The sequence below is a fragment of the Castor canadensis genome, chromosome 10 (assembly GCF_047511655.1).
Source record: "Castor canadensis chromosome 10, mCasCan1.hap1v2, whole genome shotgun sequence".
Taxonomy (NCBI): Eukaryota; Metazoa; Chordata; class Mammalia; order Rodentia; family Castoridae; genus Castor; species Castor canadensis.
This window is the reverse complement of record NC_133395.1, coordinates 143,708,821-143,726,551: the sequence shown is the minus strand read 5'-3', so window position 1 is coordinate 143,726,551 and position 17,731 is coordinate 143,708,821. Positions and strand designations below refer to the sequence as shown.

At 41.6% G+C, this 17,731-nt stretch overlaps 1 protein-coding gene across 3 annotated transcripts in view; it reads left to right on the top strand.

Annotated features, from left to right (window-relative positions):
- Nucleotides 1-4,528: 4,528 nt before the first annotated feature.
- Nucleotides 4,529-17,731, top strand: part of Tmcc1 (transmembrane and coiled-coil domain family 1) — a 193,165-nt gene continuing 179,962 nt past the window's right edge. For 2 of the 3 annotated variants that reach the window (XM_020175601.2, XM_020175600.2), the window contains exon 1: nt 4,529-4,651. The gene's annotated coding sequence lies outside the window, so the exon portion shown is untranslated. Of the gene's footprint in view, nt 4,652-5,039; nt 5,892-17,731 lie in introns of those variants that run through there. The other variant, XM_074044464.1, reaches the window with a different exon arrangement.

Sequence of the window (17,731 nt, the reverse complement as noted above, 5' to 3'; positions counted from 1 at the left end):
CACCACACCCAGTTTTTATTGGTTGAGATGGGGTCTTGCAAACCTTTTTTTTTTTTTAGTCTGGACTGGCCTCAAATAGCAATCCTCCCAATCTCTGACTCCTGAGTAGTTAGGAATACAGACATAAACCACCATGACTAGCTTGTGGTAAGACTTTTTGAGGTGCCACCTTGCCCAGATTATAGTCCTTAGTTATTCAATCAAATGCAAATCTAGAGCTGTGGATGTAGTTTAGTGATAGAGCACTTGCCTAGCTTGCATGAGGCCCTGAGTTCAACCCCCAGCACTGCAAATAAAAAAAACAAAACAAAACAAATGAAGGTATTTGCGCAGGTTTGCCTAAAGTCCACAAAAAATTGACTTTCAGTGAGGGGCATTATCGTAAATAATCTGGGTAGACCTGATACAATCAGTGGAAAGTCCTTGAAAGTAGAGTTAAAGAATGATGGAGGGTGTGAATTTAATGATATATATTGTAAGAACTTTTGTAAATGTCACAATGTACCCCCATCACAACAACAATTAAAAAAAAAGTGGAGGTGAGGTTTCCCTGAGGAAATTTTGCCTGTGAACAGTGGCATCTGCCCTTGCTGAGAGCGCCAGCGTATTCTTGCCTGCCTACCTGACAGATTTCAAGTAAGTCAGTTCCTTGAATCTCCTGCTAGCTCTGATATAGGGTTGAGAGGAAAAGACTCTAAAGAAGAGTTTTCTCAATTGGTTCTGGGTTTTCTTGAATTGGTTCTCTAATATGATTAACGAGAACACTGGTAGGTCCTTGGCATGATGAGACTTGGACATTCCTCACCAAACACACTCAGGACCAACCAAAGCAAGATCCGGAGTGACCGGCTATCTGTTACCACAGAATACTGTAGTCAAACTAAGGAAGAAAATGGCATTGACTGCTTGCCCCCAGGTGCACTGAAGACAGTAGGGGAAAAAAACATGAGCTCAGAGCTGGGCGCCAGTTGACACCTGTAATCCTAGCTACTCAAGAAACAGAAATCAGGAGAATCACGGTTTGAAGCCAGCCCAGGCAAAGAGTTCCATGAAACCCTCTCTCAAAAAACCCTTCAAAAAAGGACTGGAGGAGTGGCTCAAGGTGTAGGACTTAACCTATGCATAGGTGATCTGAGAGGGGAGGTCCTCTATCTGCCATGAAAGAAACGCTTAGAGCCAAGATTTCTGAAAACCAAGCCAGTCTTATCGGGAAAGGGGCTGATAGAGATGATGGTGGATACCGTGGGGGAAATCACAGAGCAGATCTTTAGAATTTTGGAGCAAAACCCTGCCCTCTTCTGCCTGTGGAGACAGCTGTCTCTTGAAAGACAACTTTTGGCTTGCTGGGCTTTGGTGGACACTGATCGCTTACTCACAGGCCATCAAATTACCATGTGACCTAAGCTACCCATCACAACTGAATGTGGCTACAAAACCACAACTGCACATCAAATTGAAGTGATGCATATGACACTGGGTGGCTAAATGGGCCCTGAGGATCAAGTAAGTGGCCCAAGTGCCTATGATCCTTGCTCCTCTGCCTTCTCTCTCTTAGCCTGCACCTGTGGCCTCATAGACTGTTCCCTCTGAACAGCTGACCTAGGAACAGAGAACTCCATCATGGTTTACAGCTTAGTTTACAGAGGCTGTTCACGATACACAGGCACATGACTACAGACAGCTGCTGCACTCCAGAGACATCCCTGAAGGATAATGGTGAAGGAAAAGGCTCCAAGGTGGTAGAACTTCAAGCAGTGCTTTTGGTTGCTAATTCTGCCTGGAAGAATTGCCAGAAGCTCTTGTGGACTAGGGGGTCTTAGCTGCAAACAGGAATACTTCTACCAGGAGTTACCTGGACACTGGGGGCATTTCATACCTCTGAATCAACAAAGGGAGTCCCTGTAGGGGCTGGAGTGGCTGATGCTAAATATTAAAGGAAAATACAGTTGTTACTATGCAATGGGGATTTATCACTAATAATTAACTGTGTATGTCAGTATTAAGTTGCGGTGTATCAAATGTAGAAAGGTTACAGTACCCAGGGTCTTTGCATCCTCTTTTGGGGAAAGCTGCTGTTTTTGGTCACATGCAGGATAACCGAATAACAGTAAGTGGAAGCATGACTTTGCTCTGTCTTAATTTGGCCATTAAGTATGGTTAATTTTAGCTATCCTAATGAGGTAACATACCTAGTGGTATGTTATTGTGGTTTCAGTTTGCAAATTCCTAGGTGATTAAAGACATTGAACGTCTGTCTTTTTGTTGCTAATTGGGCTTTTTTTTGTATGTGTGTGTGTGTGTGTGTGGGACTGGGGTTTGAAATCAAGGTTTTCCACTTGCAAAGCAGACACTCTAGCTGGGTGCCAGTGGGTCCCACCTGTATTTCTAGCTACACAGGAGGCTGAGACTAGGAGGATCCAGGTTCTAGTACAAGCCCAGGCAAATAGTTCATCAAACCCCATCTCCAAAATAACCAAAGCAAAATAGACTGGAGGTGTGGCTCAAGCAGTAGAATGCCTACTTTGTAAGTGCAAAGCCCTGAGTTCAAACCTCAGTCCCACAAAAAAAAAAATACTTGGCCATTGTGACATCCCGTGAAGTATTTACTAAATCCTTTCAACTATGTTTTATTGGGTTGTGTTTCTTATTTAGTTATGAGAGTTCTTTAAGAGTAGAGGATGTACCTCAGTGGTGAAATCTGTGTTTAGCATTTATAAGGCTCTGCGTTCAATCCCCAGCACTGAAAAAAAAAGTTTCTTTAAAAAATACACTCTGGACACAAGACTTTCTTTTTTCATTGGATATATTATATTGCAAACACCTCTTCCCATCTGTGTCTTCCTGTTTTCTTTTGAAGTGCTAGGAATCGAACTCAGGGCCTTGCACATGCTAGGCAAGCACTACCATTGAGCTACATCCCCATGTGCCTTTTCATTTCCTTAATAGTATTTTTCAAGAGCAGAAGTTTTAAATTTTGATAAAGCTCAACTTATGAATCATTTCATTTATGGTTCATGATTTTTGTGTCCTAAGAAATCTTTTGCCTATGTGAAGGTCACTGAGATATTGTCTATGTTTTCTTCTAAAACTTTTCTAGTTTTACTTTTACATTCATGTTTATCAGGCTGGGGAGCTCAAATGGTAAAGCGTTTGCCTAGGAAATGGAAGGCCCTGGTATTGGGGTTCAAACCCCAATACCACAAAAAACCAAAAAATTTAGGTTTATCATCCATTTTTGAGTCAGTTTCCACTGATGCTCCTGGAACCTACAAATACACCTCTACCACCTCAAATTTAAGTCAGTTTGGCTGCCTCTCTCTCTTTCACTCTTCATCCAGTCCATTAAGTCCTCTTGCCACATAAGTAGTGTTCTTTACCACCCTCCTAGCTCGCCTTGACCACCTGTCCAGTCACTTCCTACCTGGCTTACCTGCTCCAACTCTGATGTCCCCTTCCCCAGGCCACTGTTTACAGTGCTGAGTAATTATTTAAAAACAGACATGATGATCAAGTTACTGTCCTGCAATCATGGTGGAAAAAACTCAAAGGCTGCGAGAAAGTCTCAGAAAGTCCCCAAACCTTAACCTGCTTGTGCTCTTGCCTACCTCTTCCCACGCTCACCGCCCACTCCGCTCAGTGTTACCACTCCCCCTTTTGCCACTGCACCCCTCACCCCTTGCTTCTCCAACTCAGCCTTTGGATTGTAGTCCCGTCATCCCTGATTACATCAATTCCCCCATTAAGGTTCTCAGCACCATGTACCTCTCAGAGGAGTCATTGCTAATTACAAATTTGACCTGTCTGTTTCCTCCATTAACGTTTCCTTTCTCAAACCTTATGAGGCCGAGGTCTCCGTTTATCCCCATATTGTACTCCCCTCGCCTCCAACACAGATGAAACCTCAACACCTAAGTGATGAACAAAAAAGGAAAAAGGAAAGGGGATATAAAGTGATGGGCTGGTAGCTGCTTGCGGTCTCGTCAGTGGCAATAAATTCTGAGGTAAAATAACAGCCTTTGGCCTTTTCTCAGCAGCCCGCTAGGTGGAAGGCCTTTTGACTCAATGGAGGGAAAATAAATGTGCCATTCGGAGCGTCTGTTAGAAATCCGCTCAAACCTGCATTGATTTGGGGCGTCGTTCTCCAGAAAAGGAGCCTGGCCTGAGGCGGTCGGTTCCCCAAACTTTGGGCCAAGGAGGAGCTCACCTGGAGCCGCTCCGCACCACCTGCAACAACTGCTCTGCTTAGTGGGCCGGCGACCGCGTGGGTGGGCGGACTGGGAGCGTGGCCACGCCTTTCCGGGCCCTGGCCACGCCCCTGCGGCGTGCGCGCGTCCGATCGCGCCGCATCGCGCATGCGTCTTCGGCCGGGGGCGGAGGTTGTGGGCGGTGGCGGTGGTGGCGGGGAGCGTGCACCCCCTCCAGTTGCCTCGCTCCGGTTCGCGCTCCCGCGCACGGGCCGAGGCGGCTGCGGCGGCGGCTGCGGCGGCGGCAGCGGCTTAGGCAGCGCGGGGGGAGGGTCGGGTCGGGGGGGGGGTGGTGGTGGTTGGGGGGGGGAATGGACCGGGCGCGGCGGCCGCAGCGGCCGGAGCCGGCGCTTGAGCTCGAGCGAAGGCGCTGGCGGAGACGCCGGCTGCTCCTCCCCTCCCCGCCGGTGAGTGTGTGCCCCCGCCCCGGACGCGGTCCCCTCACGGCCCTTCCGTCGTGGGTGGGGACAGTCGTGAAGGAGTGTGGCCCGCCGCCGCCGACGCGGGCCCGGCCTCCCGCTCGCGGCCTGGCGCGGCTCGGACCTGCGGTTGCCCCCCGTTCGAGGCTGAAGCCCCGGGCCTAGGGCTCGACCCCCAGCCTCCCGCCGGGCCTGTCTCCTTTCCTAGCTTCCCCGCTGTCATTTTGACCCTGGGGTTCTCCTCCTCCACACCCTCTCTCCGCGCTCCCTCTCCTGCATCCCCTCCTGGCCGAGGGGCGGGAGGGGCGAGAGAAGAGTTGGGCCGAGTCCCGAGGGGGTGTTGGGGAGCCGGCTCTCTTGGGGGGGGAGGGGTCTTAGGTCCAAGGAGCCCTCGCTAGCCCCGGCGTCCCTAGAAGTTGGCCACCGGGGCTTAGCCATTGCCACTTGAAGCCAGTTTTGCATCTTTTGTTTTGATTTTGAACTTGTTTAACGGGAGGAGGGATCCTGCAGTACCGGGGAAGATAAGTGGTGCAAGGTGGAATGAGGGGCTAGGCTGTCTGGACTTGGCCCTAGGGTGCCCTTTATTAACTCTCTAGGAAGAGGAAGTGGGGGCACGTCTCTAAAAAAGCCAGAGGTCCGTTTATAGCTTGCACATCCCTGATTTTTCAGCGTAAGCAAAGGTTGAGTAACGTTGGCCAGTGGTCGGCAAGGTTCACCCCTTTACAGGGTCTATGGTGAGGCTCCTCCAGGTGAATCCACTGCGGAGTTTCTTGAGGCAGCCCACTTGTGCTGTGGATCACTTTCTTTTCTTTTGCTGTGGTGACATATTATGGGTTAGCCTTGGTAGATGTACACAGTATTTGCAGGCTGCCTTTCATCCTGATTTGTTTGTGATAAAGAAAGATGACCTTCCCCCATTCAAAATGGTTGCTGTAAGTCTTGACATACTTCTCAGTTTTATAGTATCTGTACCAAGGCCTGAATTCGTAAATGAGCTTATTGATTAAAAACAAACAAAACCCAACAAACCTAGGGCTGAAAAAGCAGGTGGCTGCTTTAAAATGAAGTAAAACTGATTTATTTCATGCCTTCTGTCCAGTATCTTACATTTTGGAAGTGATGGTTAAACCCTTGTCTTTTGAAGTACCTGTGTATAGAAATTGTTGTGCAAAGTCTGGAGGAAAAAGAACCTTATGAAAACGTTAATGACATAAAAGTCCTCCAGGAGGTGGGTACATTGTTTTCTCCATTTGTAGATTGAAGATCTAGACTGAATTTGTGAGTAGGTGGTACTTTTACTAGTGTCATGTAACAAACGATGTTTATAGGTGGGATTTTAACTCTACAATAACTTGTCCTCCACCAACAGAGTTGGCTTGTATTTTTTTGAAATCACACACCCACTCTCTGGCTGGTATAGAAAGATTAAAAAGCTGCTTCTGGTCTGTGGGTGGTAACCTTTTAATTTCTAGAGTTTTCAGTTGCTTACAGAATAGATTGCTGATCAGCATAGGAAAAATTTAGATACTAAAAATTCATTAGCACATGATCGAGATCTATCGTAATTATGAGCATTTGTTAAAGATATGGCATGGCGTTGGTGCTGTGTACTATGTATAGGAAATGAGATTTCTCAGAGCATTTGCATCTTTTTTTTTTGGGAAGATGGAAACCATCTTCTCATTTTTTTTTTTTGGCAGTGGTACTGGGGTTTGAACTCAGGGCCTCACACTTGCTAGGCAGGCACTCTACCACTTGAGCCATTCCACCAGTCCCAGAGCATTTGCATCTTAAGATAAACAGAAGCACAATCAACTGACAATGTTGTGACACCTTGAGAGAATTTTTTATTAGCACAAGAAACCTGTAGTTTCAAGTTCATGAGGAATCCCAAGGTCTTAGACTACTTGATGACTTAAATTGTTTGGTCCTCTTTACTAAAATACTTCCCTTTCTCTGTAGAAGTTCTTATGCATATCATAAAACCTAGAATGGCTGAGGCCTTGAGTTTAAACTAGTCAGAGTGACATTTATGGCCCATTTGTTAATTTATTCATCAAATACTTATTAAGCTCTTACTATGTTCCAGAATTTTTTTTAAGTACTGGGCTACAGGGTAGGAACAAAACAGATAAAGCCTCTGTCCTCCTTAAACTTTATTCTGTCTGTAAGAGAGAAATGTGTAATCCAACAATCAGGCAGATAGACAAGATCATTTTAGATAATAATGTTAGCCATCAGTCACTAAAATTTTTTTGTGAAGGACAAGAGAGTATTTTGGGCTTTATGGACCATTCAAGTTCTGTTGCACCTGCTCAACTTTGTTTTTGTGCAAAAGCAGCCAGACAGTGGCTAACATATCTGTTTTTCAGTTAAACATTGGGCACTGAAATTTGAATTTCATATTGTTTTTCAAGTCATGAAATAATATTTATTTCTTTGATTTTTTTTCCCCCCAACCATTTAAATATATAAAACCATTCTTAGCTCACAGGCCATACAAAAACATGGGGCAAGCTGGGTTTGGCTTGTATGCAATGGTCTGGACTTTTATAGAAAAAGTTTGCTAATCCCTAATATACATTATGAAGAAAATAAAGTGAACTGATGTGACAAGCTTGGGGGGAAGGGGGAGTTAGAGGGTTACTTAAGAGAGGCCTCATGAGGGGGAAGATACTTGAGTTGTGCCCTGACAGATGGGCAAGATGAAACAGCAAGTACACAGGTCTGCAGATGGAAATGAGCTTCTCCTATGTTCCCCAGCATTGCACTTCCTCACAAAACTTGCCATCTTTGCTTTGGTGTCTTTTTTCATTTTGTTGCTTTCAACTAGGTTGTCTTCCTCCTATCAGGGTTTGAGAGTCTTCAAAGAGTAGTTAGCTTATCATCCAGTTGCTCTTTTTGAAGTATTCTGAGTGACTACTCAGCTTCTATTTGAACACCTGTAGTGACAGAAAACTCATGACTTTTAGGTAGTTATGTAATTTTTAAATCTTATTGTTACAATGTTTTTCCTATAGGATTTGACCTTCCTATCTTGGAGTAAGCTTGGAGTAGAGTTTCTCCTCATCCCAGGATTAAGTCCTCAAATTAGTTCATGAGGCAAAAATCACAAAATGTGAAAATACCTTATATTGCTAAAAAAATAGAGTGTGCATTTTTTTATATGTAATTTTTTATAGTTCTTACATACATTATAGATTGAGAGACATGAGCTTTACTAAGGGAAGGAGCAAGGGGAATAATTTGTTTTGTAGATATCTAGACCTTCAAATGATTTTGCTTTTTAAAATAGTTACCTAAGTAAAATAGTTACCTAATCCCTGTCAGAGTGTGGGGGATGGTGGATTTGAACTTGGAGCTTTGTGCTTGTTAGGCAGATGCATTGCTTCTTGAGCCACTCTGCTAGCCCTGGAGAATTGTAATAGATTCCTGTTTCCATTCAGAGTTTACTTAATTCTGTTTTTATGTTAAGTCTCTATTACATTAACAAATATTGATGTATTGTGACTATTAAGCAAGATAATGTATAGGAAAGGATGTGGCACATAAAATGCCAACAAATGTTTGCGGGATTTGAAAATGTCTTAAGATTTTTGCTTCTCTGGGCCCACAAACATGCTGTCCTTTGAAAAGTTGTAGAGAAGAACTTGGCCACCTGCTTTCTGCCTTTCCCAATTGGCATTTCCTGTTTTGGTTCTACTGAACAGCTGTCACTTTGTCCTTGAGCATTGGTCACATTTTACCAGACATCAGCTTGTAAGTTAAATGGGTATATGATGTAACTATTATTTCTGCCACATGACCCTTGAAGCATGAACAATGCTATTGTCTCTCATTTAAGTCTTCACTTTTCAAGGATAAAAATTTTAAATTTCTTTGAGCTTTAAAAAAAAATTTTATTCATCATTCTGGTGGTTCTTGTACATGTACCTGTTTATCATTCTTTTTTACTTTGGTCCCTTGGAATACATACTAAGATACAAACCCAAGTTTTATCTCCTTCTTGAAGTTTTCCCTCATAATTCTAGACCTTTTCTATGTTCCTAATATGCTTTTGTCTATACCCTTTAATGTTTTCTTGTTTTTGTCTTTTATTTTTGTTACATGAGCATTTGTCTTCCTTCATGATTAGACAGAAAGCTTCTTGAGGGCAAAGACCATATTTCTAGGCACTTGTGTCCCAGATGCACTAAGTAAAAGTGACAGGTGTATATACATCACAAATATGTTACATTTGAAATAAACTGTATTTTTAGAACTGTTTGAATTACAGAAATATTATGAAGTTAGTACTGAGAATTCTTAGAGCCTATATGCAGTTTGTCCTTTGATTAACATCTTACAGTAGTTTGGTGCATTTGTCACAGTTAATGAACCAATATTGATACATTATTACTAAATCCCTACTTTATTCAGATTTCCAGTTTTCCCACTAATGTTTTTTCTTTTCTAGGATCCTATCCAGGATGCCACATTACACTGCATAGTCATGTCTCCCCAACTCCCTTGGTTATGACAGTTTCCCTGACTTTATGCTTTTGAATTACTGGTCAGGTGTTTTTTAGGGTTCATCTGGTGTACTTTCTGTGGTTAGATTGATGTAATAATGTGCTTTTGGAAGGAAGACCCCAGAGGTAGAGTGTCATTCTTATCATATATTGGGTATATACTATTAACACTTACAGTGCTGATGTTAACCATGATCACCTGCCTTGAGGTAGTGTGTATTGCTTCTTGTCAAGTTACTTTTTTTCCTCCTCCCTTTCCATATAGTACTCTTTGAAAGGAATTCACTATGTGTAGCACACAAGAGTGTTTCACCTACCCAAGGTTGGAATGTCTGTGTAAGTTTTGTTCAGATTGTTTCAGCTTTGGGAGCTCTTTTGGTTGACTTTTGTATTTCTACTATATATACCCCATCTGTCTCTGTGTGTGTGTGTGTGTGTGTGTGTGTGTGTTTGGTGGCACTGGGGTTTGAACTCAGGGATGCATGTTTACTGCTCTACCACTTGAGCCATGCTGCCAGCCCTTTTTGCTTTAGTTATTTTTCAAGTAGGGTCCTTTTTTCTCCCTGCGGGCAGCCTCTCACTGGGATCTTCCTACCTATGCTTCCATAGGCACATACCACCACTCCTGGCTTATTGGTTGAGATAGAGTTGCTAACTCTTGCCTGGGTAGCCTCGAACTGAAATCCTCTAATACCTGCCTCCTAAGTAGTCAAGGTTACAGTGTGAACAACAATGCCTGGCTGTGTGTGGGCATGTGTGTTTTTGTTTTTTGGTGGGACTGGGGTTTGAATTCATGGGTTCACACTTGGAAAGCAGGCACTTGAGCCACTCCTCCAGTCCATTTTGGTGTGGTTATTTTGGAGATGGGGTCTCATGAATAATTTGCTCAGGCTGCCCTCAAACTGTGATCCTCCCAAGTAGCTAGGATTACAGGCATGAGTCACCAGCATTCACTTGGCTGTGTGCGTTTTTTATTACTTTCTCACTTTCTTGCAATGTAAGATGCTTCAAGGCTCATGTGTATTTTCTGGTCTAGTCCTATAATCAGTCTTTTCTCTAAGGAGTCCTGATTTCCTTTTGTTGGAGAATGGTATTAGAAGCCAAGATCTGGGTATTGGTTTGTAGTTCCTACTGAAGTGTTGTTGCTGTTGGGTTCACTCAGGTGACAGAACAAGGAGATATGTGTGCATATCAACCTCTGGATCTCCACATACCTATAAACATTTCTGTTTACAATTGTCTATGTGTAAATTAAGCTCAGCATGAGTTCATGATGTCTCCAACTCTTACTACCCACTTTACACTGAGAAACCTGGCTCACCAACCAACATCCCCCATCCATTTACTTAATTCTTCAGTTGCAGTTTCAGAGTTGTTAAGCTGTGTGCCTGTGGGAAGCTACTGTAGTAGTAGATAGAATGCTTATGGACAGCTCCTTTTGCCTTTAATTCTGCAGACTATTTCCAGCAGCTCGTCCTCAGCACTTTATTCCCTCAGTCTCTTCCTGAGAGAGGTTCATGTAGGTGTGATAGAGTTCTGTTGTGTTTTGTCACATCCTGCATTCTATGCTGAGATCCCCGAACTTCCTGGTTATTTCAGAATTTGCATCCACTTAGGCTTACTCTATACTTTAAGGTTCAGTAGGTTTAGATAGACTTTTAAGTTTTTTATTTTTTTGATGGGATTGGAGTTTGAACTCAGGACTCTGTGCTTGCAAAGCAGGTGCTATACTGTTTGAACTATGCCTCCAGTCCATTTTGCTCTGGTTATTTTTGGAGATGGGGTTTTGTGAAGTATTTGTCCTGGCTGACTTCATACCAGGATCCTCCTGATCTCACCTTCCCAAGTAGCTAGGATTGCAGGTGTGAGTCACTGGTGCCCAGCTAAAGTGTTTTTGAATGATACTTTTAATGAGGAAAGCATTTTTTAAAGTTATAGGAGATACAGGTTCTAGGGTAACTAACATTTGGCAATGTATTTCTTTGAGGTGAGATTTATACAACATAAAATTCATCATCTGAAATGTTAACTACACATGTACCATTCAGTGTCTCTTACTACATTCACAGAGTGGTACAACCACTACCACTGTCAAAACTTCAGACCATTTTTATTACCCTGAAAAGAAACTCCATATTCATCAAACAGTCCTTTCCTCCATTGCCTGGAACCCAGTCTGATTTTTGTTCCTGTGAATTTATGTATCTGGATATTTCATATATATATGGAATTATATAACACATGACCTTTTGTTTCTGACTTCTTTTTATTTAATGTTTTGTCATTCGTAGGAGAGCCTGTTTCAGTACTTCATTCCTTTTGTAAGCCTGTTTCATTTTATAGATACATTTTGTTTACTCATTCATCAGTTGGTGGGTATTTTAAGTTGTTTTCACTTTTTAACTATGAGAATACTGTTGTTTTGGCAAGTCTGGTGGTGTGTGCCTATAGTTTCAGCTTCTTTGGACACTGAGGCAGGAAGATCATTTGAACCCAGGAATTTGAGGCCAATCTGGGCAACACAGCAAGACCCTGTCTCAAAAAGAAAAAAGAAAAGAAAGTTGCTTTGGCTATTCTTGTGTGATATGTTTTCAGTTCTCCTGGGCATATAGCTGATGTAATTCTTTGAATAAATTTATTGTACATAAAGTGGAAAATTATCCAAAGGTAAAGTGCTAAAAGAATGCTACTTTTTCCTGGTATGGTATTCATTAGTGAATACTGAAATCACAGAATTTCAGTATTCTTCTGAAATCACAGTATTCAGTATTCTTCTTGATTCCATTGTTTAGAACAAGGAATTTTGATCCAGATGGGGTAACAGTGGGTAGCCTTCCTCTCGAATTCTGTCAGAGGAACATCCTGAATTATGTTGTATGCCATTCAGTTATTTGTCTGAGAGTAGCAAGTGGTCTCAAACAAAGTTGAGCTGTCAGGTCTGCATGTTCTGATGGATTTGAAGGATGGTGGGCAGGATTCCCATTCTGACATCTATTTGGCATCAGCAATATTCAATTACAGAGATTTTATTCTTGCCACATTCCCCCTGAGGTTTGAACTATAATAGTGCTCAATATTGTCGTTTCCCTTTTCTTTTTTCAGTGTCTGACCCTGAAGTTTCATTTTGCAGCTGTTGCTTGGACATCTTTGGTTTGACAGATTCATTTCCTGAGGGAAGACTTGGCAAAAGTTTTTTTCTTTTGCGGGTTTAGGGCAGTCTGACTGATTCATTGAAACCTAGTATTTCCCACATTTCTTAAAAGCAAGGAACAATCTTTGCTGTCTTTGTAATTTATTTCTAAGTGACTTTGGGGCTCCTTGGAGACACTGGGCAATAGGTGAATTACTGTTGATTACCATCATTCTTTATCCCAAGAAATTTCTCTGGAGGCAACTCTATTGAAAGGATTTGAAAACCACTGCTGTTTGTGTAATGGAACATTGGTCTGGAGCCAAGAAGATTTTAGTTTTAATTTTATTTCTGTAAAATTTTATATTTAAATTAAACAGTGGTAATTTCAGTTGTTTGGATGAATGAGACCAGAGTAGTGAGAACTCTAGACACCATATCTAATGAAGAACAATTAAAGAATCAGTTACTCCAGAAAAGAGTCAGCAGAATTTTACTTCTCTAAAGCTTCTTTTTATTAAAAAATAATATTGACTCTAACTTACAGGAATGTGGGCTAGGAACTAGGTTCTGTTATTCAAGGTACTTTGAGTTTTTTGAAGACAGGCATGTTGGAAGATATGTATATTGTGAATTTTTTTTTCCGGTACTGGGGTTTGAACTCAGAGCCTTGTGCTTACTAGGCAGGAGCTCTACCACTTGAGCCACATCTCCAGCCCTTTTCACTTTAGTTATTTTTCTGATAGGGTCTCATGTTTTTGCCCAGGCCAACGTGGACCCCACTCCTCCCACTTACAGCCTCTTGCATAGCGGGGGGGGGTGGCAGGCGCGCATCACCATGCCAGACTTTGTAATTGAGATGGGTTTGCTAATTGTTTTTGCCTGTGCTGGTCTGGAATCACAATCCTCTAGATCTCTACTTCTTGAGCAGCTAGGATTATAGCTATAAGCCACTGTGTCCCAGTTCTCAAGAATTTTTTTTATTGTGGTAAACTATGCATAACAAAATCTCCCATCATACCCATTCTTAAGTATACCGTACAGTAGCACCAAGTACCTTCCTAGTGTTGTACAACCGTCACCACCATCCATCTCCAGAACTCTTCTTATTTTGCAAAACCGAAATTTGGTCCGTTAAACTGTGAACTCTCTTAACTCTGCCGTCCCTTTTCCCCAGCACCTGACATTCTCTTTTGCATATATGAATTTGACTACTCTGGGTATTTCATGTAGGTAGAGCCATACAATATTTGTCTTTCTGTGACTAGATTATTTCATTTAGTATAATGTGTGCAAGGCTTATTCATGTTGCAGCATGCCAGAATTTTCTTTTTTAGGACAGTACATTCCATTATATGTGTATGCCACATTTTGCTTATCCATTCATGTTGATAGACACTTGAGTTGCTTCCACATTTTAGCTCTTGTGAATAATGTTCCTTTGAACATAAGTGTACAAGTATCTTTGGAGACCCTGCTTTCAACCTTTTGGATGCATACCTAGAAGTGGAGTTGCAGGATCATACGATAATTCTGTATATGTGTGGTGTATACGTATGTATATACCTATGTATATGTTATGTGCATACATATCTATTTGTGGTCCTGGGGATTGAATTATATTTAATTTTCTGAGAAACTGCCATGCTGTTTTTCACAGTGGCTGGACCATTGTACATCTACCAATGTTCTCAAGGGTTCCAATTGCTCCACACCTCACCAACACTTCTTTTCTTTCTTTTTTTTTAAATTGGTTATGAGGTGGTTTTGATTTGTATTGTAGGTCTTTTGTTTTGAGATAGGGTTTGACTCTGCAGACTAGGCTGGCCTCCAACTTGTGGTCCTCCTGCCTCAGCCTGCTAAGAGCTGAGATTATAGATGTGCACCACCACGCCCAGTTTGCACTGTAGTTTTGATTCACATTTCACTATTGATTACTAATTTCAGTCATCTTTTCATGTGTTTCTCTATAGAAACAGCTATTCAAGTCCTTTGTCTATTTTTGAATTAGGTTGTGCTTGTTATTGTTGTGGAATTTGAAGTGTTCTCTGGATATAAATCCCTTCTCAAATACATGATTGTGAAATATTTTTTCCATTCTGTGTTCTTCTTTTTTTTTGGGAGGGGGTTGGGCCTCACAACTTCCTAAGCAGGCACTCTGTCATTTGAGCCATGCCCCCACTCCTTTGTTGTTTTAGTTGTTTTTCATGTAGTATCTTGAGTTTCTATTCAGGGCTGTCCTCAAACTGAGATCCTCCTACCTATGCCTCTCCCTTAGCTGGGATTTATAGACATGATCCACCGTGCTTGGCTTATTTGTTGAGATGGGGTCTTGCTAACTTTTTGTCTTACCTAGTCTTGAACCTTGATCCTCTTGATCTCTACCTCTTGAATAGCGGGGGATCATAGGTGTGAGCTACTGTCCTGAGTGTTAAAAGTGTTTTTTGAAATTTTTATTTGACTTTATTGAGTAGGAATGCACAAATGTTGAAATAATCAGAGATTAAAGGGCAATTATTTTCACTTCTGAGTTATTTCAGCATTTGTGCATTCCTATTCAACTTCTGCTTTGCTCCCATGAGAAGCTGATGTAATGGGTAAGCAGCATGGTTTGAGTATCCCTGCATTACTTAGCCTTTCCTTAGCTTTCTTTGGGGGTTGTATTGTTGCCCCATACCCAATAGAATATGACGACTGTAGTTGTCTGAAGTCACTCATAACCATCCTGAATAAAGTGTGAGCTCTGATTACTGACAAGGGAGAAATGGTTGTTGCATTGATAACTATGGTGTCTAGCACTTTTGCTATTAGAAATACTGCAGTGAATATCTAAGCTCCAAAGAAAAGTTAGATGTAATTAAGTTTTTTATATTTTCAAATTGTTCTCTAAACAAGTGGAATCATTTTACAATCAGCAATCTGTAAGACTGCTTATTTTCCCATTATCCCTGCAAATTAGAGATGTTAGCAAACATTTTGGGTTTTGTGCTCCTGATGGGTAAAAATTGCAATCACACAATAAGTTTAATTTCCATTAGTTTATAAGTGAGATTGAAGGTCTTTTCATCTGTATTGAATTCATTTATCTTTTCTGTCAGCTAACTGTTAGACTTTGATTATTTTTTCATTGATTGATCAATTGATTTTTTTCCTTAATAATCTTTGGGAATTAGCCTATTGCTATGTGTTATTTGATATGGTTAGCTTATTTATTTTGATAAAGAGTTTAGTTGTGAGTACACAGGATTGTAAGTTCTGTTGTGAAGCTGTATGGATTTAGGTCTTGAATAATGATATAATAGCTATACTTACCAACAAATGTAAACCATGCTAAAATTGGGAGAATTACCTAATATGTAACATTGAAGAAAATCAAGAGGGTCTATGCAGGTGTAGAGTCCAAAAGTATCTAGATAGGTGTAATGGAAATGTAAGGGCCCATTCCTGGTGCGGTGGCACACACCCATAAGCCCAACACTGAGGACGCTGAGGCAGGAGGATCATGAGTTACAGGCCAGCCTGTGCTTGCTGCATCGTGAGATACTGTCTCCACACCGTGCCTTTCCTCCCGCAATGAGAAAGAAATGTAAGGATCCTACTCTTTAACAGACATTTGGCCAGAGTAATTTGTTGTTCATTTCAAAGCTACTATGATCTAAAGAAGAAAAGTTAACATTTGTAGAAGTACAGTGCTAGATTAAGATGCTATTTGTTGCCCTATTGTCATATAATATCTGAAGTATTGTTTGGATGAATGAGACCAGAATAGTGAGAACTCTAGGCACCATATCTAATGAAGAACAATTGAAGAATCAAAATTTTGCCACATAGATAATACATGGAAGTCCAATAATCTAAATATATTTGAAGAATTGTCTCAAATAAGAGGGAGCGGTCCTCTCATCTGTGTTGCTCCAGAAAAGAGTCAGCAGAAGCTACGGCCTAGGTGGATGTCATCCCATTGTGGGGAAGACCTTCCTCCTAGTGAGATCTGTCCACCAGTGCAGTAAGCTAAAGTGTGAGGGTCTCTGCATTAGAGATACTCAAGTACAGGCAAGATGATCTTGATGACAAGGTAATGAAATCCTTTTTTTTTGTGGTACTGGGGCTTGAACTCAGGGCTTCACGCTTGCTAGGCAGGTACTCTACCACTTGAGCGACTCCACCAGCCCTTTTTGTGAAGGATTTTTTCGTGATAGGGTCTTGTGAACTATTTGCCAGGGCTGGCTTCGAACCGCAATTCTCCTGATTGCTGCCTCCTGATTAACTAGGATTATAGGTGCGAGCCACCAGTGCCTTCAAAAAGAAAAGAAAGACACACACACACACACACACACACACACACACACACACACACACACACACACCACACACACACACACACACAAAAAGTAGTAAAGTAGAATACTAATTCTATATATGGAATTCATTTTATGTGATTTTTTTTTGGGCAGGATCTTTCAGGACTAGTCTGCCACAGTCATGCTTTTGGACATGCTATCATCAAGAATGATTAGAGTTTGTAATTTTATATTACATAATAAAAAGTAAAGGTTGCTATAATGTAGAAGGTGGGAGAGATTGTATGTTAAAACTAGGTTTAGCAGCTGGAGGTGTGGCTTAAGTGGTAGAGTGCCTGCCTAGCAAGCTTGAGACCCTGAGTTCAAACCTCAGTACTGCCAAAAAAAAAAAAACCCTAAAAAACCCAAAAAACCAAGAAGAAACAAGAAGTAGGTTTAGTTCCCAACTCTGCTATTTGCTGTGTGCAGTGGGAAATTTATGAGACTGAATTTTCTATTGGGGATAGCCTCTACCTCTTAGAATTTGGTATATTGCACATAATTTATGCTAAGCTTAATATCTGCCCCATAGATGGCATAAAATTAATACCAGTTCTTTTTAATAGCAACTATTCTCATAACATTATTAGTATTTTTGTGTTTTCTATTCACGCATGTGCAGCAAGGTATGCTGGAAGGTTTTATCAATCCACTTGCAACTTTAAGCTTTATAAATGTGGAGTAGGAATTACTGCTTGTGGGTTTTTTCCCCCATATCATAACTAGTTTTCCAGTTATGTAATACAGACTGAGTGTCTCAAGATTCCATTGAATTCTCACACTGCCTGGAGTTAGTGTCAGATCTTACAAGTTAAAGGGCTTAGTCCCACAAGACTTGCCCCCTTAACAAGTGCTAGGCCACCAAAACTTCTGTCCACCTTGGCTGCACATTTAGAAGTTCCTGTGACCCTTTCCTGAGTTCATTAATTGGCTGGAAGTACTCACAGAACCCTGGAAAACACTTATTTACTGGTTTATTATAAGGATACAACCCAGGAACAGGCAAATGGAAGAGAAAAGGGGGTAGGGCATGGGGTGTAGGGTACCCATGCTCAGGGTACCATGTGCGTTCGTGCTCACCTTCTCA